The sequence below is a fragment of the Neophocaena asiaeorientalis genome, unplaced genomic scaffold (assembly GCF_003031525.2).
Source record: "Neophocaena asiaeorientalis asiaeorientalis breed wild unplaced genomic scaffold, Neophocaena_asiaeorientalis_V1.1 scaffold545, whole genome shotgun sequence".
Classification (NCBI taxonomy): Eukaryota; Metazoa; Chordata; class Mammalia; order Artiodactyla; family Phocoenidae; genus Neophocaena; species Neophocaena asiaeorientalis.
This window is the reverse complement of record NW_020174638.1, coordinates 410009-437712: the sequence shown is the minus strand read 5'-3', so window position 1 is coordinate 437712 and position 27704 is coordinate 410009. Positions and strand designations below refer to the sequence as shown.

Genomic DNA, 27704 nt, shown 5'->3' with positions numbered 1-27704 from the left:
TATAGAATTTCTTAAGCATATCTAGAGCCTACTGCCAAATACTATAGTTCAATTCATATCTTTAATCTCATTTTGAAATAGCAATTACAAATGTGTATTTCAGGAAACCACTAGCTTCCCTTTTTGAATCCATGAAAGAAGGCCAAGATTCACCTTAGCATAAGATGATAACTGCTGAACTACTATGAATTATTACAGTATCAGAAAGAAGGTCATTTTCAATTACAGGTTCCGTTTACCTCTGGCTTATAATAGCGGCGAGTATATGTTAAGTCAATAATCAGCCAAAGTTCTTCATTGCATTATTGGAGTCTGTTAAAAGAGATCCAAGGGGGAGAAACGTTCTTCTGGAGCAAGATTCTTTTCAAAACTCTGTCAGAAAGAATAAAATAAGAAAGAACATATGTTAATCCTTTACTATATTATCAATTTATTCAAACCCTGTGATGCTAACATATGATTCAAAGTAAAGTTTCTTCCTCTGGAGTTTACAAACGATATTACAATCCTTTCTTCCAGAGAGATTAGATAGAAGAAAATAAGCTCACTTCTATATATTTATTTCTATGTTTGTTTATTTCATGTTGGTCTCCTAACCTGACTGTAAACTCCCAGAATGAAGGGACCACATCAATTTTGCCTACCACTGTATTGCCAGCTCCATCCAGGGTGCCTGAAAATAAACAGAAAAATAAATATTTCTTGAATATCTACATATAGGAAGGATGGCTTTCACTGCTAAATATTCTTTTATGTATTAGGCTTATACATGTACTCTGTTCCATTGATCTGTTTGGTTATTCAAGTGCCAGCAACACACTTTTCTTTTTAAATTAGTAGACTAATTTTAGAGCAGTTTGAGATTCACAGCAAAACTGAGCGAAATGTACACAGTTCCCACTTATATCCTCTCTCCTTCAAACCATACAGCATTCCCCATTATCAACATGCCATACCAGTGTGCTTCCTTTGTGAGAATTCATGAACCAACACTGACACATCATGATCAACCAAAGTCCATAGTTTATTGCATTCATGGTACAAGTAACTGACTATTCCTTTATTTCTAGTATAGTCATCCCCAAACATTTACATACTGAGATACATATTACTTTCTTATAAATTACTTTATTCTTTATTTATAGTTAGGGCATTCCATTGGTGTTGCTGTTTTTTAAATTAAGTTCAAAAGTAGGTTCTATTTATCTATGAATTCCATTGCTGTATAGTAAAAGAGGTATTAAAATATATTTGCGATAAAAAGGGAAAATGGAGTATGACAGGGTTGAGAGCCAGGGCTCTATATGGTGAATTCAGATTTGTGGAAGAATTTGGTATTAACTTTTGCTTACCTTTTTTTTTTTTTTTTAAACATCTTTATCGGGGTATAATTGCTTTACAATGGTGTGTTAGTTTCTGCTTTATAACAAAGTGAATCAGCTATACATATACATATGTTCCCATATGTCTTCCCTCTTGCTTACCTTTTTTGAAGGAACTTTGAAAGCAATGAAATGAGTCCTAGGCATCTGCTGTCCAACTGGGAGATAGTCTTTCCACCTGTTAATATGTTTTTTGTTAGGCAAATTTTATGTTAATCTGTCTCCCTGCATAGGATGAATGCGCCTTGAAAATGGAAATCATATCTGTCTATAGTAGGGATATGATTTCTTTCTGCTTTACATCTTGCTGCTCCCCTTATTCAACCCCACCTAGTAATAACCTATACTTCCCTTGTTCCTGATTTCCCATCTTGAAAACAGATAAAAGGCAACAAAACAATGCAAAGATCTCAACAAATAAGGGATATCTAAAACCAGAGATGGCCAGAACTTCTGTATCCCTGATAAAACCTAGCCTGGTGTTGACTACTAAGGTATCATTAGTACAGGCGTGTTGACTGAAATAGTTTAAACTCAATTCTTCCACTTCACAATTTACTTTTAGTCCTCATACAAAACCTGATAATAAAATTCCTTAATGCTAGGAATCACAGTGAAAAATAATATGGGTTAGAACTAAGGTTAATTCAGTGTATGTGAAGCATAGAAAGTGAGGGCAAAAGTGGCACAATATGGGGCCAGAGAAGCAGAGAGGATTCTAGACCACGCAGAGTGTTAAAGGCCAACAGTTTGTTTTCTATTCTCAAAACAATGTTTTTGAGCGATGTTTATGAGCAATGTTCCAACTGGCTTTTAAGGTTTCTTGTGTGAAGAATGTATTGGAAGGAAACAAGAAATATGGACACTACTTAGGACCTAATTGCAACGGACAGGCAAATTCAGTATTTGGATGTTGAGGAAGAGTTGACAGATTCAGAAGAAATTCAGGAGGTAAACTGAATCAGGCTTAATGGGGTATGAGATTCAGGAAAGGAAGGTCTTAAGGAATTAAAGGGTTTAGTACGTATATGAGCAAAGCCGAAGAATTAATCATTTGAATGTACAGAGGTAGATCTCTCAAATGACACTGGTTAGGAAGCAATTGTACGCCCTATATAATTCCAAGAGACAACACAAATCAACTGTTTCGATGGAAAATTCGGTGGTACCGGTGCGTTTTTTCACTCAAACTTAGTTCCAGTAACTATTCCTCACATTTTCTGTGCCTAAACAACACAGATTGAGGAACTGAAGGGGATTCCATTTTGGTAATTAAGGAGTGTCCCCAACACTGACAGTCCCATCTTAAAAAGCAGTCCCTCTGCATTTTACCCGAGGAGCAATGGCCAGAGCCTCCCTTTTAAAACGATGGGGAGAAATCAGAATATCACACACGGTCCCTTTCAGCTACTGTGAACTGAGCCGTGAGACGACCAATACCCCTTAGCACAGCGTGGACGGGCCAGTGCATGGGGGCAACTGTGACAGGCGACAGCACAAGAGATGAAGCCCAGGCCCAGGGGCTGTGAGCTCCTCTGTAAACGCCCAGGGGCCACGGCATATTACCTTTCTGGGATGTGCTTTCCGCCCTTCCTCGTGGCCAACGAATGTCCAGAAAAGCCACGATGCTGCTCCCAGCACCTGCAGGCATGATGCCACTGGCTCATGTCACCCCTAAGATACCACCCACCCAATGCCAGGAGTCCAAAATCACCAACCTGGTGCCCCCAGTGCCAGCAGAAGGCTACGAACCACAGGCGCCTAGGCACAATCCCACGCAGCTCATGGACCTCCTTCTACTGCCCATGCGCCACCATGCGTCCAGATGACGTCATCCCGCAGGCGCATTAACGCGCTTGATTAGTAAAGAGGATTCTGATGCCTGCAATTTCCCTCCTAAGCCGGAGGCTGTTTGCAGTCATCCATTAGTTCGTGTGTGTACCTTTCATAATTCCAATCATACGGGACGTGGAAAGTTGTCCCACTCTCCCAGTTTCTTGTGTGGTTCTTTCAGATATTTCCCAAGTGCTTACATTCACACTTGTATCTTGTAAGTAAGTGTTTGTACATAAAAGATATCCTGTATTTCATAGAAGAGCAGCATACTATATACATAGTCTACAATGTGTCTTGGATAGTGATTTTCCCACTCAATTATTGCATACATCAATTCTATTCTCTTCAATAGCTGCGTTAACATTATGTAATTTTCATGACCAGTTCAATATTGATAGACTTTTAGTTGTTTTCAGATTGGGGTTATTTTTGTTTGTTTTTGTCCTCTGTTACAGATAGGCTGCAATGTGAACCTCTTTACACATGTATATAGCTATATATAAATTTCTAGACATAGAATTTCTGGAATGAAAGAGATGTAAACTTAAAATATTGAAAGATTATCAATCAATCTAATCTGCCTAATCAACCTTCAAAAATATTCTATCAACTGATACTCCACTCACAGTGAAACATTTATTGGGTTTCTATTATGTGCCTGGTATCATGCTGGAGGTTGTCAGTATACATTTACATTTTAGACAATTCCAAGAAATGCCTGATAGAGATAAGAGTGTAGCTCAAGTATAACATTTCCTCACAGTATCAGCCTTAGGGATCTGTACCTGTTAGAAAAACTATGAATCCTGCCACAAGTGGAACAGCAAAGAACAGTATGCCCTACAGTAGTCCTGAGGGTAAAATAGCATACTAAATTCTATTGTTATTTATAATAACAAATGTTTTCTGTTAGTTTTACTTTTTAGTTTCTAATTACTTTTTAAAAACATCTTTATTGGAGTATAATTGCTTTAGAGTGGTGTGTTAGTTTCTGCTTTATAACAAAGTAAATCAGTTATACATATACATATATACCCATATCGCTTCCCTCTTGCGTCTCCCTCCCTGCCACCCTCATCACACCCCTCTACGTGGTCACAAACCACATAGCTGATCTGCCTGTGCTATGCGGCTACTTCCCACTAGCTATGTATTTTACGTTTGGTAGTGTATATATGTCCATGCCTCTCTCTCACTTTGTCACAGCTTACCCTTCCCCCTCCCCATATCCTCAAGTCTATGCTCTAGTAGGTCTGTGTCTTTATTCCTGTCTTACCCTTAGGTTCTTCATGACCGTTTTTTTCTCTTATATTCCATATATATGTGTTAGCGTATGGTATTTGTTTTGCTTTTTCTGACTTACTTCACTCTGTATGACAGACTGTAGGTCCATCTACCTCACTACAAATAACTCAATTTTGTTTCTTTTTGTGGCTGAGTAATATTCCATTGTATATATGTGCCACATTTGCCACTCTCTCACTTTGTCACAGCTTACCCTTCCCCCTCCCCATATCCTCAAGTCTATGCTCTAGTAGGTCTGTGTCTTTATTCCTGTCTTACCCTTAGGTTCTTCATGACCGTTTTTTTCTCTTATATTCCATATATATGTGTTAGCGTTTTTCTGCATACAGGTCTTTTGTCTCGTTAGGTAGGTTTATTCGTAGATATTTTATTCTTTTTGTTGTAATGGTAAATGGGAATGTTTTCTTAATTTCACTTTCAGATTTCTCATCAGTAGTGTATAAGAATGCCAGAGATATCTGTGCATTATTTTTGTATCCTGCTACTTCACCAAATTCATTGATTAGCTCTAGTAATTTTCTGGTAGCATCTTTAGGATTGTGTATGGATAGTATCACGTCATCTGCAAACAGTAACAGCTTTACTTCTTTTCCGATTTGGATTCCTTTTATTTCTTTTCCTTCTCTGATTGCTGTGGCTAAAACTTCCAAAACTATGTTGAATAAGAGTGGTGAGAGTGGGCAACCTTGTGTTGTTTCTGATCTTAGTGGGAATGGTTTCACTTTTTCACCATTGAGGATGACGTTGGTTGTGGGTCTGTCATATTTATTATGTTGAGGAAAGTTACATCTATGCCTACTTTTTGCAGTGTTTTTATCATAAATCGTTGTTGAACTTAGTTGAAAGCTTTCTCTGCATCTATTGAGATGATCATATGGTTTTTCTCCTTCAATTTGTTAATATGGTGTATCACATTGATTGATTTGCATATATTGAAGAATCCTTGCAGTCCTGGAATAAGCCCCACTTAATCATGGTGTATGATCCTTTTAATATGCTGTTGGATTCTGTTTGCTAGTATTTTGTTGAGGACGTTTGCATCTATGTTCATCAGTGATATTGGCCTGTAGTTTTCTTTCTTTGTGACATCTTTGTCTGCTTTTGGTATCAGGGTGATGTTGGCATCATAGAATGAGTTTGGGAGTGTTCCTCCCTCTGCTATATTTTGGAAGAGTTTGACAAGAATAGGTGTTAGCTCTTCTCTAAGTGTTTGATAGAATTCACCTGTGAAGCCATCTGGTCCTGGGCTTTTGTTTGTTGGAAGATTTTTTTTTTTGTGGTACACGGGTCTCTCACTGCTGTGACCTCTCCTATTGCGCAGCACAGGCTCCAGACACACAGGCCCAGTGGCCATGGCTCATGGGCCCAGCTGCTCCATGGCATGTGGGATCCTTCCATAAAGGGACAAGAACCCTTGTCCCCTGCATCAGCAGGCGGACTCTCAACCACAGTGCCACCAGGGAAGCCCTGTTGGAAGATTTTTAATCACAGTTTCAATTTTAGTGCTTGTGATTGGTCTGTTCATATTTTATATTTCTTCCTGGTTCAGTCTTGGCAGGTTGCACATTTCTAAGAATTTGTCCATTTCTTACATGTTGTCTATTTTATTGGCATAGAGTTGCTTGTAGTAATCTCTCATGATCCTTTGAATTTCTGCAGTGTCAGTTGTTACTTTTCCTTTTTCATTTCTAATTCTGTTGATTTGAGTCTTCTCCCTTTTTTTCTTGATAAGTCTGGCTAATGGTTTATCAATTTGGTTTATCTTCTCAAAGTACCAGCTTTTAGTTTTATTCATCTTCGCTATCATTTCTTTCATTTCTTTTTCATTTATTTCTGATCTGATCTTTGTGATTTCTTTTCTTCTGCTAACTTTGGGGTTTTTTTTGTTCTTCTTTCTCTAATTGCTTTAGGTGCAAGGTTATATTGTTTATTTGAGATGTTTCCTGTTTCTTCAGGTAGGATTGTTCTGCTATAAACGTCCCTCCTAGAACTGCTTTTGCTGCGTCCCATAGGTTTTCGGTCGTCATGTCTCCATTGTCATTTGTTTCTAGGTATTTTTTGATTTCCTCTTTGATTTCTTCAGTGATCACTTCGTTATTAAGTAGTTTATTGTTTAGCCTCCATGTGTTTGTATTTTTTACAGATCTTTTCCTGTAAATGATATCTAGTCTCATAGCATTGTGGTTGGAAAAGATAGTTGATACGGTTTCAATTTTCTTAAATTTACCAGGGCTAGATTTGTAACCCAAGATATGATCTATCCTGGAGAATGTTCCATGAGCACTTGAGAAAAATGTGTATTCTGTTGGCTTTGGACGGAATGTCCTATAAATATCAATTAAGTCCATCTTGTTTAATGTATCATTTAAAGCTTGTATTTCCTTATTTAGTTCATTTTGGATGATCTATCCATTGGTGAAAGTGGGGTGTTAAAGTCCCCTACTATGATTGTGTTACCATCAATTTCCCCTTTTAGAGCTATTAGTATTTGCCTTATGTATTGAGGTGCTCCTATGTTGGGTGCATAAATTTTTACAATTGTTATATCTTCTTCTTGGATCGATCCCTTGATCATTATGTAGTGTCCTTCTTTGTCTCTTCTAATAGTCTTTATTTTAAAGTCTATTTTGTCTGATATGAGAATTGCTACTCCAACTTTCTTCTGATTTCCATTTGCATGGAATATCTTTTTCTATACCCTCACTTTCAATCTGTATGTGTTGCTAGGTCTGAAATGGGTCTTTTTTAGACAGCATATATACGGATCTTGTGTTTGTATCCATTCAGCCAATCTGTGTCTTTTGGTGGGAGCATTTAATCCATTACATTTAAGGTAATTATCAATATGTATGTTCCTATTCCCATTTTCTTAATTGTTTTGGGTTTGTTATTGTAGGTCTTTTCCTTCTCTTGTGTTTCTTGCCTAGAGAAGTTCCTTTAGCATTTGTTATAAAGCTGGTTTAGTGGTGCTGATCTCTCTCACCTTTTGCTTTTCTGTAAAGGTTTTAATTTCTCCATCAAATCTGAATGAGATCCTTGCTGGGTAGAGCAATCTTGGTTGTAGGTTTTTCTCCTTCATCACTTTAAATATTTCCTGCCACTCCCTTCTGGCTTGCAGAGTTTCAACTGAAAGATCAGCTGTTAACCTTATGGGGATTCCCTTGTGTGTTATTTGTTGCTTTTCCCTTGCTGCTTTTAATATATTTCCTTTGTATTTAATTTTTGATAGTTTGACTAATATGTGTCTTGGCATGTTCTTTCCATGGATTTATCCTGTATGGGACTCTCTGTGCTTCCTGGACTTGATTAACTATTTCCTTTCCCATATTAAGGAAGTTTCAAGTATCATCTTTTCAAATATTTTCTCAGTCCCTTTCTTTTTCTCTTCTTCTTCTGGGACCCCTATAATTCAAATGTTGGTGCATTTAATGTTGTCCCAGAGGTCTCTGAGACTGTCCTCAGTTCTTTTCATTCTTTCTTCTTTATTCTGCTCTGCAGTATTTATTTCCACTATTTTATATTCCAGGTCACTTATCCGTTCTTCTGCCTCAGTTATTCTGCTATTGATCCCTTCTAGAGTATTTTCAATTTCATTTATTGTCTTGTTCATCATTGCTTATTTCCTCTTTAGTTCTTCTAGGTGCTTGGTAAATATTTCTTGCATTTTCTCTATCCTATTTCCAAGGTTATGGATCATATTTACTATCATTATTCTGAATTCTTTTTCAGGTAGACTGCCTATTTCCTCTTCATTTGTTACGTCTGGTGGGTGTTTACCTTGCTCCTTCATCTGCTGTGTGTTTTTCTGTCTTTTCATTTTGCTTATCTTACTGTGTTTGAGGTCTCCTTTTCACAGGCTGCAGGTTCGTAGTTCCTATTGTTTTTGGTGTCTGTCCCCAGTGGCTAAGTTTGGTTCAGTGGGTTGTGTAGGTTTCCTGGTTGAGGGGACTAGTGCCTGTGTTCTGGTGGATAAGGCTGGATCTTTTCTTTCTGGTGGTCATGTCCATGTCTTGTGGTGTGTTTGGGGGTGTCTGTGGCCTTATTATGATTTTAGGCAGCCTCTCTGCTAATGGATGGAGCTGTGTTCCTGACTTGCTAGTTGTTTGGCATAGGGTGTCTAGCACTGTAGCTTGCTGGTCGTTGGGTGAAGCTGGGTGTTGGTGTTGAGATGCAGATCTCTGGGAGATTTTCGTCCTTTGATATTACGTGGAGCTGGGAGGTCTCTTGTAGACCCGTGTCCTGAAGTTGGCTCTCCCACCTCAGTGGCACAGCCCTGATGCCTGGCTGGAGCACCAAGAGACTATCCTCTACATGGCTCAGAATACAAGGGAGAAAAATTAGAAAGAATGAAAGAAAGAAAGAGGATAAAATAAAATAAAGTAAAATAAAATAAATTTATTAAAATAAAGAATAATTTTTAAGAGAGCAATTTTAAAAATTAAAAAAAGAAAGACGGACGGACAGAGCCCTAGGACAGATGGTGAAAGCAAAGCTATACAGACAAAATTTCAAACAGAAGCATACACATACACACTCACAAAAAGAGGAAAAGGGAAAAAATAATCTATATTCCTCCAAAAGTCCACCTCCTCAATTTGGAATGATTCGTTGTCTATTCAGTTATTCCACAGATGCAGGGTACATCAAGTTGTTTGTGGAGCATTAATCCACTGCTTCTGAGGCTGCTGGGAGAAATTTTCCTTTCTCTTCTATGTTTGCACAGCTCCCTGGGTTCAGCTTTGGATTTGGCCCTGCCTCTGTGTGTAGGTAGCTTGAGGGCGTCTGTTCTTTGCTCAGACAGGATGGGGTTAAAGAAGCCGCTGATTCAGGGGATCTAGCTCACTCAGGCCAGGGGTAGGGAGGTGTATGGATGTGGCGTGCGCCTGCAGTGGCAGAGGCCAGTGTGACGTTGCACCAGCCAGAGGTGCACTGTGTATTCTCCCAGGGAAGTTGTCCCTGGATCATGGGACCTTTGCAGTGGCGGGCTGCACGAGCTCCCAGGAGGGGAGGTGGGGATAGTGACCTGTGCTCACACACAGGCTTCCTGGTGGCTGCAGCAGAAGCCTTAGTGTCTAATGCCCATCTCTGGGGACCGCACTGATAGCCACGGCTTGTGCCTGTCTCTGGAGCTCCTTTAAACGGTACCCTTAATCCCTTTTTTTTTTTTTTTTTTGCGGTAAACGGGTCTCTCACTGCTGTGGCCCCTCCCGTTGGGGAGCACAGGCTCTGGATGCGCAGGCTTAGCGGCCATGGCTCACGGGTCCAGTCGCTCCATGGCACGTGGGATCTTCCCGGACCGGGGCATGAACTTGCGTCCCCTGCATTGGCAGGTAGACTCCCAGTCACTGTGCCACCAGGGAAGCCCTTAATCCCCTCTTGTAGTACACCAGGAAACAAAGAGGCAAGAATAAGTCTCTTGTCTCCTCAGCTGCTGCAGAGTTTTCCTGGACTCCCTCCTGGCTAACCCTGGCTCACTAACCCCTTCATGCTGTGTTCATGCCACCAACCCCAGTGCTCTCCTGGGGTGTAAGCTCCGAAGCCCAAGCCACATCTCCTAGCCCATGCCAGTCATGGAGGGTGAGCAGACAAACCTATAGGGCTGGTGAGGGCTGGTCAGCACCAATCCTCTGTGTGGAAATCTCTCCACTTTACCCTCCACACCCTGGTGGCTGTGCTCTCCTCCATGGCTCTGAAGCTTCCCCCATCGGCCACCAGCAGTCTCCACCCGCGAAGGGGCTTCTAGCATGTGGAAACCTTTCCTCCTTCACAGCTCCCTCCCACTGGTGCAGGTCCTGTCCTTATTCTTTTGTCTCAGTTGTTTCTTTTTTCTTTTGCCCTACCCAGGTACGTGGGGGAGTTTCTTACCGTTTGGGAGGTCTGAGGTCTTATGCCAGCGTTCAGTGGGTGTTCTATAGGAGCAGTTCCAGGTGTAGATGTATTTCTGATGTATCTGTGGGGAGGAAGGTGATCTCCTAATCCTACTCTTCCGGCATCTTCTCCTGTCTCAATTTCTAATTTCTGAAAGTACCTTAAATACACTGTTAATAATCTTCACAACCATTTGAGCTGGCCAAACTAAGTCGGCAAGGTCAGAATTATTGAATGAATGAGTAAATAGATCACTAGATTTAACATATCTGGGAAAGTCATAGTTTAACCAAGTTTCAATCCACAAGCATTTATTTACATTTCTGAAAACTTCCACATAATTACAAACGGGACAATAGTAGTAAATTACTATTTGTATAAAGAACAGATACAAGTGAGCACAACATAGTTTACAAGTGTAAATTTTGGCACATACAATTTGGTGCTAAATCATAAAATATTCTCTTGCAATTTATGAAAAATATCCAGTAGGCATATAATGGCGAAAAGTACAAATGATACAAATAACTATAGACATGACAATGTACAAACTGTGACATAAATCTATCAGAAACTAGAAAATCTATGTAGGTCTTATAGTTCCAGCTTGCTAAAAGATACAGGCTTTGGGTGGGAAAACAAAAAAACCAGACCTGGCCATAATAGGGTTTCCAGAAAGTATGGGAACAAGCAGGGAGAAGGCCTCTGGATGGGAGTGGGTCCAATATGAGATAAAACAGTGCCTTAATGGGTATGTTGTATGCTGGGATGGAAAATATATGAACAAGGGATATTTGGAGAATCAGACAGCTAAATATTTCACACTAACAAAATCTACCAGTATGCCATAGGGCCTCAGGTATCATGCAAGTGTTTGAAGGATTCCAGTATTTAATTAAATCACAATGTGACAAAGGGAAGAATAAAGGAGAGCCTCAGGGGTAGATGAATTGGGGATGTTACACCAAGACATGTCTCAGTTAACCTGATGGGTTCAAAATGCAGGAAGGGGGTATATGGGACAAGACAATACCCTAAATGTAAGAATAAAGGTTTAGATCAGGGTAGGGCCTCATGTTCCTAAGTGTTGAAATAGAGCTCTTTAGTTTCTTCCTCCTACATGTAAGACTCTTTTAGAGGTTAAGATGATGCTGAGTCTGCAAGTTAAAGTTAAATGGCTGGAACTAGGGAGAGAAAATAAGTTACATAGGCTCGGAACCAGGAAAAGCCTAACTAAGGGTTTGCCTAAATAGAATTGTATGTTGGAACAGAATATTTTAATATGTAAACATTTTACTGATACCGAAATGTGTCTTACCACATTTCCCCCAATCTCACACCAAGTACCCTAACCTGCAGTAGCTATGGGTCCCTTGATATGTATGGAAATATAGAGAAAAGAGACACTGATCTGGCTTGCAGGTATTACTAAGTTGTTAGCCTCACATCACATACTAGTACCATGTAAATAGGCCATCTGAAGAGGGAAGCTTAGGGGAAAAACCTTGAAAAACACTTAAAAGCTTAAGCCACATCTTTATACTACAACACCTTTCACAATTTCTTCTCAGATAAGCATCATCCACATCAGTGAAAAAACTCATATTGCATAATAGGAAAAACAGGCCTAAAAATTAAACGTGTGTCTTTGGAGGTCTCATCTATGGGATATCTTCCTGGTGTTAGAAAATGGAGGTAAATCTGTCTTCTAGGATTTCCTCCCCAGAGCTCAGAAATTTAGGTGCTGTTTCAGCTCTCCTACACTCTCTCCACCCAAGCCCGCCTTCCTGTTGGGGATCGGACCTCCCTATTGGCTATATCATACCTTTAAACTGCCTGCTTTGTGACATCATTCTCCTACATCATCACAGGTGACCAGTGACCACTGAGCAATAACCAGTGACCTTTGTACTGGACACATGCGCCATTCAGCTGCAGCTACTCAGACATCCTCTGGTGTTGTCTCCTCATCCCTTGTATCTGCAGTTGATGTTTCCTCTTCCTCTCTGACCATGTCAGGTAAGAAAAAAAACTTTTTAAAGTTTTTTGTTAGATTTATTTTGCCCCTAAATTTACTAGTAGATTCAAAATAACATGGAATAATGAGGGAAAGTATTGAACTAGAAGTCTGGAGACCTCATTTCAGTTTTGACGTTGGCATTTACTATCTGTGTGACTTGGGACAAATCATTGACTCTCTCACAAAGCCTGATATATTCCTTATCTGTTACATTAGGATACTACATTGGTCGATCACTCTGATCCCTTTCTTTTCTAATATTGAGCCTTAAAGGGTACCCATGTAGAAAATGAAATCAGAGACTTCTCAAGAGTGTTTCAACAGAAACGCAGAAAAGCCAGGTGACATAGAAAACTAGCAATATACAGCAAGATGTTTCATCTCTAATGGTCTGTCACCACTAATATTTCGACTAGTGGAAAAGAGAACATAGGGAGAGAGGATGGAGAGTACTGGGCTATAGGGAGGCACAGAGTCAAATGTAAGAAGTTTAGGATTGTTTTCATCAGCACAGTCCAACAGGAACAAAAAGATAGGAAAAAATATAATAATGAAGAGTGAAAGCAAAGAGGAGCTCTCAAGAAAAACGTAGCTTGCAATGGAATGTTGATGGGAACCAAAGATTTTAAATTAAAGCAGAAACAGCATAGAGTGAATTCTGCTCATATCAGGGCAAAACAAATTTGATTGTAACAAATCCTTATTTTCACAGACTAAGAGGAAAGTAAGGAGAGAACGGGGTATCACCAAGAAAGGCAGCTTACCAGAAAAGTCATACTCAGTTTTTTTTCTTTTATTGCCTCTCTGAATACAGTTGGCACTTGACAGTTTTGAATATAAACATTTTAGAAATATGTCCTAGAAACGATGCTTCCTATATACAAGAAACTAAAGTGGTTATCTATGGTCTGCTTTTCAATGTTTTATTCTTTCTAATTTTTAACTATGTAGACGTTTTACCAATTAAAAATTTTAAATGGTATCTTCGAAACTGAATCAGAAGGACTATTTCCTTTTTGTGATATGCAGGTTCTAAGGCAAGGTTGTTTTCATCTTTACAGTTCTTTCCTTCCTAACCCAGAGAGTACACTGATCAACAGCCAGGGTTCGTTTTTAGATTTTAGCTAGCTAAGAAGAAGAAGAAAAAGTCAAGCACCACATCTATAATTCCATATTGAGGGAATTCGATGGTTGTCCAGTGGTTAGGACTCAGTGCTTTAACTGCAGGGACCACGCAGTGTGGCCAAAAAAAATTTCCATATTTATCTAGAACAATATTGTGGAGTCCTTTCGATGTTCTTGCATTAGAAAATCTTTTTCAATTAGATTCTAGTGATGATGGATTTTTTTAGGTTTTGGGATGTCATCTACTTGGATGTTGAAGAAGATTATAATCTAAGTTCTAGGACAAATACAAAAACCTTCTTGATACTTTTTAAGCTATCTTTCTGCTTACTATATATTTCTATTCTTTGAAATATATATTTCTACCAGACTTAATACCTGTTACTTGCTGGGTAAAAATATGAATGAGTACAATAATGAAATTCTTTTACACTCATTATTTTGCTGTCTGCTTGGTACCAGTTTTCATTGAAATACTTGTCTGCATATATTGTGGCTACATATCCATTCACATTGATTGAATTTTGTTGCTTTTTATGCATTTTTACTGATATATCTTCTCTGTCTGTATGTATTGGCTAGGAATTCATTCAAAATCACCTTCTATCGTGTTTTTTGGTTAATAGTATTCACTAAAATACAGTGGGCAAAATTCACTTTCATAACATTGCATGTATGGTACAGAATGTCATTTGTTAGTAAACTCATTATGCTTTGATACTTGCCACATACCCCAGTTTTCATAACTATGTATTTCTTTTTCGTTACATAATACGTTTTTCAGGATTTTTCTGTGTCTTTCTAGAACTTACTGTATCTTCCTCCATATAAATCATACACAATATATCAGTTTATTCATGTATTAATTATTACTACTATTTTTATTGGTAGCGGTGTTATAACTACTTGACAGATGAGTAATCTGAAGTAAGCAGATAACAATTTTCTTTCCAATAGCACTTAAGAAATTCACATTCAGGTAATCATTTTGAGGTAGGATGAGAAACCAGGCTTGAAGAGGGTAAAAATGACTCTTTAGATTTACCAGTTGGACTGAGGTATGTGTGAACTCTAGTTAATAGCGTGGGAACTGCACAAGCAAAGTGAGACACTGAAGATTACAATGGTAATAGCCGTACTGTTTTCTAACGGACAAAAAAAATGCCTATATTATAAGTTCTATTTCTCCTGCTTTCTGGCAGTATCATGCTCAGAGTAGCATCCTGGCAAGGAAGTCAGGATACTTAGGTTCTTAAACCTGGTAAGAATACTAACATAATGAGAGAACTTGAACAAGTCAACCCGATCTCTCTGAGCCTCAGTTTCCTTCCTCATGAAATGAGACTGTGAAAATAGAAGTTCTCTAAGGACCTCCTAGGTCTAAAATGCTTCCAGTCTAGGAAACAGTATAGAAGTCAAAACTAGTGTAGCCTGAAGGGAAAGATAGGGCAGGGAGAAGGTTGCTTCCAGCCTAGAGAACAATGTCTGAATACCACTTGGGTCTTCTGTCCATCTGTGCCCAACATGGGAGCACAGGCAGTTAATACAGAAGAGTGTAAAACTGCTCAGTCCTTACAACCATAATGGTCTGATTTTTGGTTTCTCAGTAAGTATTGACGTTAGAGGTGTCCTGATAGCAAGAACCTTAAGAAAATGTTGTTCCTCAAACATAGTGAGAATTTATCAATCTCCCTGATTTTTTCATTACCCTCTTGTTCTTACAGAAAATTTTCAAAATCCATCTGTACTTGGAACTCTAAATTCTCTGCAGCACTCTCTTCCTATGGTGAGCAATGCAACTTCCCTAACAGGAAGTGTCTGCAACTTCTCCAGAGTCTCTGCTCCTGCTGTCAGTTCGGCATCACCTACTGGTACCTCCTTCCAGACACTCATGTGTATTGCCTACCTTCACCAACAGTCTAGCATAACTATGTTATCTGCAGTTACTGACCAGAGCCAGATCTCCACTTCAGCTGCTTCTTATCCAGTTGTTCTTGACTGGGACATCACAGGAAGCACTGAAAAAATTTTTCTTCACTCGGAGACTTTACTCTGGCAGTCACTGACCAGCACACAGCTGCTTCCTCCATGTTTATGGCAGCCCAGTATGATAAAACTGCAGGCACCAATAACATGGTCCCTCTATATCCATCACTTTCTGCCAGGCTTGCTCAGGGAACACCATCTCAATTTCCCAATCAGGTACACAGCCTGTCACTTCCCTACCAGGAAGGAAGGCAGTTATATTACTATAACCAAGGAACTTTAGGGTCTTTACTGTATGGAGAACGTGGCTCCTGCCTGCAATCCTAAGGCTCGGTGTCATACAGAGGAAGTAGGGCATTTGTGCAACCATAAATGGTAATGGTACTAAAGGAGATTCAGCCCACAAATATCCAACCACCAGCTTCCACCTCTGGAATGTACTACCCTGTGTCTGCTCAACCCATCACAGAAACAAGTTTTTAAGGTGAGTACAAACAGCAAGAAAGTTGAACAATGAGGTCAGCATTCCGAAATGGGAACAAATCTGCCACTGGGAAGTGATGTATAGACAGGTAGAATTTAGATCCTGTGCCTTTAATAACCATTACCTTCGCTCAGGGCTCTCTGGTTTTAGACTCTATATAAGAACACCTAGGGCTTCCCTGGTGGCACAGTGGTTAAGAATCCGCCTGACAATGCAGAGGACACAGGTTCGAACCCTGCTCTGCGATGATACCTCATGCCGTGGAGCAACTAAGCTCATGTGCCACAACTACGAAGCCTGCATTCTAGAGCCCGTGAGCCACAACTACTGAAGCCAATGCGCCTATAGCCTGTGCTCCACAGTAAGAGAAGCCACCACAATGAGAAGCCTGCACACTGCAACCAAGAGTATCCCCCACTTGGGGCTTCCCTGGTGGCGCAGTGGTTGAGAGTCCGCCTGCCGATGCAGGGGACACGGGTTCGTGCCCCGGTCCGGGAAGATCCCACATGCTGCGGAGCGGCTGGGCCCGTGAGCCATGGCCGCTGAGCCTGCGCGTCCGAAGCCTGTGCTCCGCAACGGGAGAGGCCACAGCGGTGAGAGGCCCGCGTACCGCAAAAAAAAAAAAAAAAAAAAAAGAGTACCCCCCACTAGCCGCAACTAGAGAAAGCCCATGCACAGCAATGAAGACCCAGTGCCGCCAAAAAAATACAAACAGAAAATAAATAAGTTCAAAAAATAAATACATAAATTTTAAAAGAAGAATACCTAATTTAGGTGGGGAAGTGGGAGGGACATTCTAAAGGTCATCTATGCTACATGTACAAGAAACCTGAGTGCATACAAATAGGTACAACATTTTCCACTGCTGTAGCTGATCATTCCCCTTGTACTACCACACTGTATCACTCCCTTCCCTGATCTACTTTTAGAGTCTCTTTGGAAGGTGTTTCAGAACTCTCATTATTCACTTCCTTAATTTATACCTGGATTTAAGACCTTGTGGTCCGAGATCCTGCCCAGAGGAAGCAGGCTAAGACTATGCCTTTGTTTATACATTTCATCATGAAGGGCTCTACTCCCTCTCCCAGTTCATGGTGTGAAGTGTTCTTAGCCTCTCAGGAAAGTGGGGAGAATTGAAAGGACTCCATATGAGAATCCCGGTCTTTGTAAAACATTTCATTTTTTAAAATTAAGACTCATTTTTTATTTGACTCATAACAATCATATGAAATACAAAGAAAGCCAAGAATCAGTGACATGAAATGATCACCACTAAGATTTACAACAGTCACCGCTTATCTCGTAGCATAGGGCACTGTCCATGATCCTTAAGAAGAGTTAGTAGAAATGCCTTGTCCATCTTCCCCCAAAACATCAGCACAGCAATCATGAACCTTGAAAGGTACATGATTGCTGTGTTGGTGTTTAGAGGGAGCATCTCACTTACCAGTGACTGTCTTCCACCTGGATTCCTTCGTAGAGATGGAGATTTCCCTGGTGATGAAAAATTCCCTGGGATTGCAACCTCCAAGCCAGACATCTTGTGTGACACAAACTCAAGAACTCTCCAAGTCCTGCAGGAGCAGAAATATTCAGATACTTGAGAGTAACACACCACCTGAACTTGGGGACGTTTCAGGGACAGCTCCAGTCCAGAGTGCCAGTAGTCGCCTGGCCCTGCCTCTATCTCCAATCCAGGGACAAATAGATAGTACGAACTTGGAGGATATTAAAAACCAACCTTAAAAAAAAAAAAAAAAAACCAACCTTTCAAAGCCTCTGGATGCCTACCAGTCCCAAGAGAAAACAAAGAGCCTCCACTACTCCCTTTAGAAATCCCTGATATTCACCAGCTCCTGGCCTGCACTAATCCCCTCAGCCAAGAAGAGCAGCTTGGTTCTGAAAATGCTGATCTGGGAAAGAACAGCCTGAGTCTTGAGGACCTAGGGACACCTGAAAATGGGGTGGAATCTTGCACTGGTTTTGCAGACATTACTACATTGGCGGAGGATATTCACCATCCCCAGCTCTATAATTCTTTGAAAGATCTTGATCAATCCAAAGGTCCCAACATGATCAAAGCCAAAGACAACAGAGCCATTAAGGTGAATCAGGAGTAGGAAAAGCCAAGTGTCATAAAGGTTCTCTCTGATCAAACCAGGAAGAAAAAACGTAAAGCCTCTGAGCCTATCAGTGGTGTTAACAAGGCCAAAATCCAGCCAAAGAATCCAGATTGCCTGTTAGGGGGAGAAGTGGTTCTATGCAATGCTGCAGTCAGTGACAGAGCTCCTGTGAACACGATGAAGGATTCAAAAGGCAAACCTCAGAAAGCTGCATCCAGAAAAATCAGCAAAACGAAGAGCCATGGGCAGGAAAATACCAAAAGGACCAGAGGAAGAAACAAGGTAGAAGAGAATTAGCAGTCAGGAAAAAAAGTCAAGGCAGAAGAGAAGTCAACAATTCCCCAGACGAAGTAAAAGCAACACCAATTTGAGCTTATCCAAGAGAGCTTTAAAAAGCCTTGAACCTCCCTAGACATGCATATGCTGGAGTCTGTGAAGGTTTTACATGCACTGTGGAAGAAGAATGATAAGTGAACTGGGCTCTCATCCTGTCGGGTCTTGGGAAATTCAAGCAACCCTAAACACCCCTAGCCACCCACAGCTATCCACCCATTGTGGAATAACCCACGTGAGGGTAAGGGTCCTGAGAAAACTCAAGTCAAAACCCAGAAACCAGACAGCAGTGCTGAAAAAGAGTGTCCATCTCCATCCCAGTATGAGCTGCTGCCTCCTGGGAAGGTCAAAGTTGATACCTCTGCCTTTTTCTGCCTGGGAAATGCCTCAAGCTCGACCTGCTCCTCAGAGGCCACAATCTCTGGCCTCACATCGGCCTGCTGTTGCTGACCATGCCCACCCTGCTTCTACTAACTCAGCTCAACCTGCTGCAGTCAGTTCTTCCCAGCCAGCTCCTGCCTCTTTGCCAGGTCCTGCCAAACCAGCTCAGCCAACTGTGACCAACCCAACCCAACCGGGTTGGACCGACCATACACAGCCTAGTGTCCCTCAGTCTGCTGCTCCTAGGCCTGCACCCTACAAAAATTCATCTTGCACTTCTCTCCAGCGGGAGCCTGTTCACCCTGCTGTGACTAAGCACCAGTCCCCAGCCAAGCTCCAAACCCCATTTCTACTCCAAGACTTCAGCAAGCAAACAATTCCATGGAGGGAACGCAATGTTCCTGAGACAGCAATGTCAAAGCCCATTGAACAAGAGCAGAGGCCAGAGCGGGAGGCCATGAAGAGGCGGGCCCAACAACAACGTGAGAATGCTGCCAAATACACCTCTTTGGGTAAACTGCAATTTTTCATTGAGAGCGAATAAGAAATGGAAATTGCTCACTACTATGGATATTTAAAGTAACAGCAGCTATGATTGTTGGTGCCACCTTGGGGACCAGCTGTTTTTCCATATGTAGATAAGATAGGTATAAATGTATTTATATTGGTATATTTTAAAACAATAAAACTGAATAAATAAATGTAAGAGAATTAATAGATGAGTAATAAATCTTTTGAATTTTGAGATGCTGCTAACTGTGGCGTGTTTTTTTTTTGTTGTTGTTTTGTTTTGTTTTGTGTTGTTTTTGATGGGGTTGGAATCAAAGTCTGCATGAGAAAGGAACGACTGAAAGTTGGATGGGAGAATGAAGGAAAGGGGTAAAAACTGAGGAAAGAGGAAGGAATGTGGCCCAGGGCTAGGAAGGCCAAAAGAGATTTATGGATTTATGAAAGGAAGCAGGAGTGAGGATGAAATGGCAGAAGTAAAAAGCAGGGTCAGAGGTCAGGGTTAAAAGAACCAAATTTGAGTAGAGTTGAAGATGACAGAAGGTGACTCTAGGTTTACTAGGAGAAATAGAAAAAGTCTCTTGGGGAGGTTGGCCTTAAGTCTCACAACCACCAGATAGGTATTTAAGAAAACAAGAGGTTCAGGACACATCTCTGAGAGGTTTGAGTTGCCATATCCAGGTGTGATTATAGTGGGGGGATAGTGAAATCTACCAGAGAGGTGGCTAGGGCTCAGAGTTATCCTAGGGGCAGCTGACGACAGGGGCAGAGCCAAGGGAACTGCTGCATCAGGAGGTCACGAACAGGGCCTAGTATGTAAATCACCATGTACTCAACACCTGAGCACTAGGGCAGCTAATGCACTACTCAGTTAATCCTGGCAACGACATGCAAGGCCAGTATTCCTGTGCCACTTCACTTAGAGAGGTGAATATAATCATCAAAATCTAGATGGGACAAATTACCTGGTTTCTTTAAAAATAAAATTCAAGGAGAAAAAAAATGTGAGAGAGACATGGAGGGAGAACCTAGAGATTAAATAAGACTTCAGAGACCTAACTATCAACGGCAAAGTATGGATCTTATTTGGATCTAATTGAAAATTCTTAAAAACAATTTTTTATGACATTTAGGAGACAACTGCAAATTTGAGCACTCACTGGGTATTTACTATTAAAAAATGATATTAAGGAAAAAAGTCCTATATTTTAAATATACATACCAAAAATATATAGCTAGGGCTTCCCTGGTGGTGCAGTGGTTGAGAATCTGCCTGCCAGTGCAGGGGACACAGGTTCGAAACCTGGTCTGGGAAGTCCCCACATGCCGCGGAGCAACTAGGCCCGTGAGCCACAACTACTGAGCCTGTGCGTCTGGAGCCTGTTCTCCACAACAAGAGAAGCCGCGATTGTGAGAGGCCCGTGCACTGCGATGAGGAGTGGCCCCTGTTTACCGCCACTAGAGAAAGCCCTTGCACAGAAACGAAGACCTAACACAGCCAAAAAAATTAATTAATTAATTAAAGAAAAACGTATAGGTGTAATTACATGTTGTCTCGGAGCTGCTTCAAGATAATATGGAATGGGGTGAAACAGGTGGGGGTATAGATAAAACATGACAGCCATCAGTTGGTAAATATTAAAGCTGGATGAGTTCATGGGTATACAAGGAACACTCACAGTATTTTTATACTTTTGTATATGTTTAAAATTTGTGATAATTGTTTAAAAACAAGACGACACTGCAGAAAACAGTTTGGCAGTTTCTCAAAGGTTAAACGTACAGCTACCATATGATCCAACAACTCTGCTACTACCTACACTGCACATCTGAAAGAACTGAAAGCAGGCTTTTGAGTAAATATTTGTACAGCAATGATCATAGCATCATGATTCACAATAGCTACAAGGTGGAAACAACCCAAGTGTCAATCAACCGATGAATAACAAAATATGGTATATACACACAGTGGGATTTATTAAGCCAAAAAACAAATGGCATTTTGTTACATGCTATAACATGGATGCACCTTGAAAACACTAGGTTTAGTGAAATAAGCCAGACATAGAAGCATAAATATTGTAGATTCCACTTACACGAGGTACCTAGAATAGGCAAATTCATAGAGACAGAAAATAGAATAGAGGTTTCTAAGAGCTGGTGGGAGGGATGATTGGGTTGTTACTATTTGATGGTTACAGAGTTTTTGTTGAGGATGAAGAAAAAGTTTTGGGTTCAGACTGTGGTGCTGATAGTTACACAACATTGTGACTGTATTTAATGCCACTGAACTGCATATTTTTAAATGGTTAAAATAAATATGATTTATGTATATTTTACCACAATAAAAAAAGAGGAATAACTGAGTTGAAATTTCAATTCTTCCTTGTCTAAGAGTCAGTTTCATCATCTGTAAAATTAGTAATTGTAGTTGCCTATCCTCTGAGCTTAGTGCAGAGTAAGCACTCAGTAGGAGATATCAGTACTACTTCCACTTCAACAGCAAAGGATTGTTATGAAGATAACAAAGTCAATGGATATGAAAGAACTTTCTAAATGGCAAACTGCTATACAAATATTAACAAACATTAGGTGCTACTGTCTCCCAAGGCCATGGAACAGGTCAGAGGAAGGATAATTCTTTTGCACTGGTATGTCCTACATGGGCCAAGAGAATATATGGGTTTCTGTACTATATCAGAAGGTATTAGAAAAAGAAAGCATAAAACTTAGAGAACAATTGTCTTTTACCCCGATGCTTAAACATGCTCAGGCAACTGCTTCAAATAAGTGCTAAAGACATAATGGTCATACGCTTTCTTTCCTTTTAGGCTACTACTATTCTTACTAAAAGTTTACTTCATTTTCAAAATATAGAACATGGAAGCTTATAGAATTTCTTAAGCATATCTAGAGCCTACTGTCAAATACTATAGTTCAATTCATATCTTTAATCTCATTTTGAAACAGCAATTACAAATGTGTATTTAAGGAAACCACTAGCTTCCCTTTTTGAACCCATGAAATAAGGCCAGGATTCACCTTAGCATAAGTTGATAACTACTGAATTACTATGGATTATTACAGTATCAGAAAGAAGGTCATTTTCAATTACAGGTTCCATTTACCTCTGGCTTATAATAGCGGCGAGTATATGTTAAGTCAATAATCAGCCAAAGTTCTTCATTGCATTATTGGAGTCTGTTAAAAAAGATCCAAGGGGGAAAAACATTCTTCTGGAGCATGATCCTTTTCAAAACTCTGTCAGAAAAAATAAAATAAGAAAGAAAATGTGTTTAAAATCCTTTATTATATTATCCATTTATTCAAACCCTGTGATGCTAACATATGAGATTCAAAGTAAAGTTTCTTCCTCTGGAGTTTACAAGCGATATTACGATCCTTTCTTCCAGAGAGATTAGACGGAAGAAAATAAGCTCACTTCTATATATTTATTTCTATGTTTGTTTATTTCATCTTGGTCTCCTAACCACACTGTAAACTCCCAGAATGCAGGGACTACATCAATTTTGCTTACCGCTGTACTGTCAGCTCCAAGCAGAGTGCCTGTAAATAGACACATAAATAAATACTTCTTGAATATCTACCTATAGGAAGGATGGCTTTCACTGCTAAATATTCTTTTATGTATTAGGCTTATACATGTACTCTGTTCCATTGATCTGTTTGGTTATTCAAGTGCCAGCAACACACTTTTCTTTTTAAATTAGTAGACTAATTTTAGAGCAGTTTGAGATTCACCGCAAAACTGAGTAAAATGTACACAGTTCCCACTTATACCCTCTCTCCTTCAAACCACACAGCCTTCCCCATTATCAACATGCCATACCAGTGTGCTTCCTTTGTGAGAATTCATGAACCAACACTAACACATCATTATCAATCAAAGTCCATAGTTTATTGCATTCACGGTACAAGTAACTGACTCTTTATTTCTAGTATAGTCATCCAGAAACATTTACATATGAGATACATATTACTTTCTTATAAATTACTTTATTCTTTATTTATACTTAGGCATTCCATTTTTTTTTATTTTAAATTAAGTTCAAAAGTAGGTTGTATTTATGTATGAATTCCATTTCTGGATAGTAAAGGAGGTATTAAAAAGTATTTGCTATAAAAATGGAAAATGGAGTATGATGGAGTTGAGAGCCAGGGCTCTGTATGGTGAATTCAGATTTCTGGAAGAATACGGTATTAAGTTTTGCTTACCTTTTTTAAAGGTACTTTGATAGCAATGAAACGAGTCCCAGGCATCTGCTGTCCAAAGGGCAGATAGTCTTTCCAACTATTAATATATTTTTTATTAGGCAAATTTTGTGAGGCTGTCTCCCTACATAGGATGAATGCGCCTTGAAAATGGAAATCATATCCATCTATAGTAGGTTCCTCTTCTTTGCACTTTGCTGCTCCACTTACTCAACCCCGCCTTGTAATAAGCTACACTTCCCTTGTTCCTGTTCTCCCATCTTGAAAACAGATAAGAGGCAACAAAACAATGCAATGGTCTCAATAAATAAGGGTTATCTAAAACCAAAGATGGCCAGAACTTCTGTATCCCTGATAAAACCTAGCTTGGTGTTGACTACTAAGGTATCATTAATACATGAATGTTGACTGAAATAGTTTGAACTCAATTCTTCCACTTCACTATTTACTTTTACTCCTCATACAAAATCTGAAAATAAAATTCCTTAATGCTAGGAATCACAGTGAAAAATAATATCTGAACTGACTTTTGTAAGATGAGTTAGAAATAACGTTAATTCAGTGTATCTGAAGCATAGAAAGTGAGGGCAGTAGTGGCACAAGATGGAGCTAGAGAAGCAGAGAGGATTCTATACCACGCAGAGTGTTAAAGGCCAACAGTTTGTTTTCTATTCTGAAAAAAATGTTTTTTGAGGAAGTTTATGAGCAATGTTCCAACTTGCTTTTAAGGTTTCTTGTGTGAAGAATGGATTGGAAGGAAACAAGAAATATGGACACTACTTAGGACATAATTGTAACAGACAGGCAAGTTCAGTATTAGGATGTTGAGGAAGAGGTGATAGATTCAAAAGAAATTCAGGAGATATAATGAAGCGGGCTTAATGGGGTATGAGATGGAGGAAAGGAAGGTCTTAGGGAATTAAGGGGTTTACTGCACACATGAGCAAAGTCTCAAAATTAATCATTTGAACGTACAGAGGTAGATCTCTCAAATGACACCGGTTAGGAAGCAACAGTACGCCCTTTATAATTCCTAGAGACAACACAAATCAACTGTTTTCAATGGAAAATTTGACAGTGCCTGTGCATTTTTTCACTCAATCTCAGTTCCAGTTCATCTTATATTTTCTGTGCCAAAACGACACAGCTTGAGGAATTGAAGGGGATTCCATTTCGGTAATTAAGAAGTGTCCCCAATACTCACAGTCCTATCTTAAAAAGCAGTCTCTCTGCATTTTACCTGAGGAGCAATGGCCAGAGCCTCCCTTTTAAAACGATGGGGGAAAATCAGAATACACACACTGTCCCTTTCAGCTACTGTGAACTGAGCCGCGAGACGACCAATGCCCCCTAGCACAGCGCGGACGGGGCAGCACGCGGGGGCAACAGTCACAGGAGAGAGCACAGGAGACGAAGCCCAGGCCCAGGTGCTCTGAGCTCCACCAGCAACACCCAGCGGTCAAGGCATGTTACCTTTCCGGGATGTGCTTTCCGCCCTTCCTCCTGGCCGACGAATGTCCGGAAAAGCCGCGACGCTGACCCCAGCGCCACGGGCATGATGCCACTGGCTCATGTGACCGCCAAGGTGCCGCCCACCGAACGCCAAGAATGCCAAAGTCGCCAACCCGGCGCCCCCGGTACCAGCACAAGGCCCCCGAACAACAAGCGCCTAGGCACAAGCCCACGCATCGCGCGGACCTCTTTCTACTATGCATGCGCCACCGCGCGTCGAGATGACGTCATCACGCAGTTGGATTAACGCGCTTGATTAGTAAAGAGAATTCTGATACCTGCAATTTCCCTCCTTTGCTGGAATGTGGTAAAATATATGTAAATCATATTTATTTTAACCATTTATAAATATGCAGTTCAGTGGCATTAAATACAGTCACAGTGCTGTGTAACCATCACCACTGTCTATAACCAAAATTTTTCATCATCCTCAACAAGAACTCTAACCATCAAACAGTAACAACCCCAATTTCCCTCCCACCAGCCCTTAGTAACCTCTACTATTCTGATACCTGCAATTTCCCTCCTTTGCTGGAATGTGGTAAAATATATGTAAATCATATTTATTTTAACCATTTATAAATATGCAGTTCAGTGGCATTAAATACAGTCACAGTGCTGTGTAACCATCACCACTGTCTATAACCAAAATTTTTCATCATCCTCAACAAGAACTCTGTAACCATCAAACAGTAACAACCCCAATATCCCTCCCACCAGCCCTTAGTAACCTCTATTCTATTTTCTGACTCTGTGAATTTGCCTATTCTAGGTACTTCGTGTAAGTGGAATGTACAATATTTGTCCTTCTGTGTCTGCCTCTTTCACTAAACATCGTGTTTTCAACGTTCATCCATGTTATAGCACGTAACGAAATGCCATTTCTTTTTTTGCTTCATAAATCCCATTGTGTGTATATACCATTGTTTCTTCTTCAACGGTTGATTGACACTTGGGATTTTTCCACCTTGTAGGTATTGTGAATCATGCTGCTATGATCATGCTGTACAAATATTTGTTGAAATCCCTGCTTTCAGTTCTTTTAGATGACCAGTGGAGGTAGTAGCAGAGTTGTTGGATCATATGGTAGCTGTACGTTTAACCTTTGAGAAACTGCCAAACTGTTTTCTACAGTTTTGCCTTGTTTTTAAACAATTATCACAAATTTTAAACATATACAAAAGTATAAAAATACTGTGAGTGTTCCTTGTATACCCATGAACTCATCCAGCTTTAATATTTACCAACTGATGGCTGTCATGTTTTATCTATACCCCCACCTGTTTCACCCCATTCCATATTATCTTGAAGCAGTTCTGAGAAAACATGTAGTTACACCTGTAGGTTTTTGGTATGTATATTTAAAGTACAGGACTTTTATTCCTTAATATCATTTTTAATAGTAAATACCCTGTGAGTGCTCAAATTTGCAGTTGTCTCCTAAATGTCATAAAAAATTGTTTTTAAGAATTTTCAATTAGATCCAAACAAGGTCCACACTTTGCCATTGATTGATAGGTCTCTGAAGTCCTGTTTAATCTCTAGGTTCTCCCTCCATGTCTCTCTCACTTTTTTTCCTCCTTGAATTTTATCTTTAAAGAAACCAGGTAATTTGTCCCATCTAGATTTTGATGATTATATTCACCTCTCTAAGTGAAGTGGCACAGGAATACTGGCCTTGCCTGTCGTTGCCAGGGTTAACTGAATAGTGCATTAGCTGCCCTGGTGCTCAGGTGTTGAGTACATGGTAATTTACATACCAGGTCTATTCACCTCTCTAAGTGAAGTGGCACAGGAATACTGGCCTTGCCTGTCGTTGCCAGGATTAACTGAATAGTGCCTTAGCTGCCCTGGTGCTCAGGTGTTGAGTACACGGTGATTTACATACCAGGCCCTATTCGTGGGCCTCCTGATGCAGCAGTTCCCTTGGCTCTGCCCCTGTCGTCAGCTGCCCCTAGGATAACTCTGAGCCCTAGCCACCTCTCTGGTAGATTTCACTATCCCCCCACTATAATCACACCAGAATAAGGCAACTCAAACCTTTCAGAGATGTGTCCTGAACCTCTTGTTTTCTTAAATACCTATCTGGTGGTTGTGAGTCTTAAGACCAACCTCCCCAATAGCCCTTTTCTATTTCTCCTAGTAAACCTACAGTCACCTTCTGTCATCTTCAACTCTACTCAAATTTGGTTCTTTCAACCCTGACCTCTGACCCTGCTTTATACTTCTGCTTTTTCATCCTCACTCCTGCTTCCTTTCATAAATCCATAAATCTCTTTTGGCCTTCCTAGCCCTGGGCCAAGTTCCTTTCTCTTTCCTCAGTTTTTACCCGTTTCCTTCATTCTCCCATCCAACTTTCAGTCGTTCCTTTCTCATGCAGACTTTCATTCCAACCCCATCAAAAACAAAACAAAACAAAAGAAAAAAACACACCACAGTTAGCAGCATCTCAAAATTAAAAAGGGTTATTACTCATCTATTAATTCTATTACATTTTTATTCAGTTTTATAGTTTTACAATATACCAATATAAATAAATTTATGCCTATCTTATCTATATATGGAAGAACAGCGGGTCCCCAATGTGGCACCAACAATCCTAGCAGATG

General features: G+C 40.1%; 2 pseudogenes; one reads left to right on the top strand and one right to left on the bottom strand.

The window, feature by feature from the left end:
* The window catches only part of LOC112408503 (RNA/RNP complex-1-interacting phosphatase-like), a 41994-nt pseudogene extending 16823 nt beyond the window's left edge, over nt 1–25171 (bottom strand).
* LOC112408509 (uncharacterized protein C2orf78-like) lies at nt 12311–19426 on the top strand (annotated as a pseudogene).
* Nucleotides 25172–27704: the final 2533 nt, after the last annotated feature.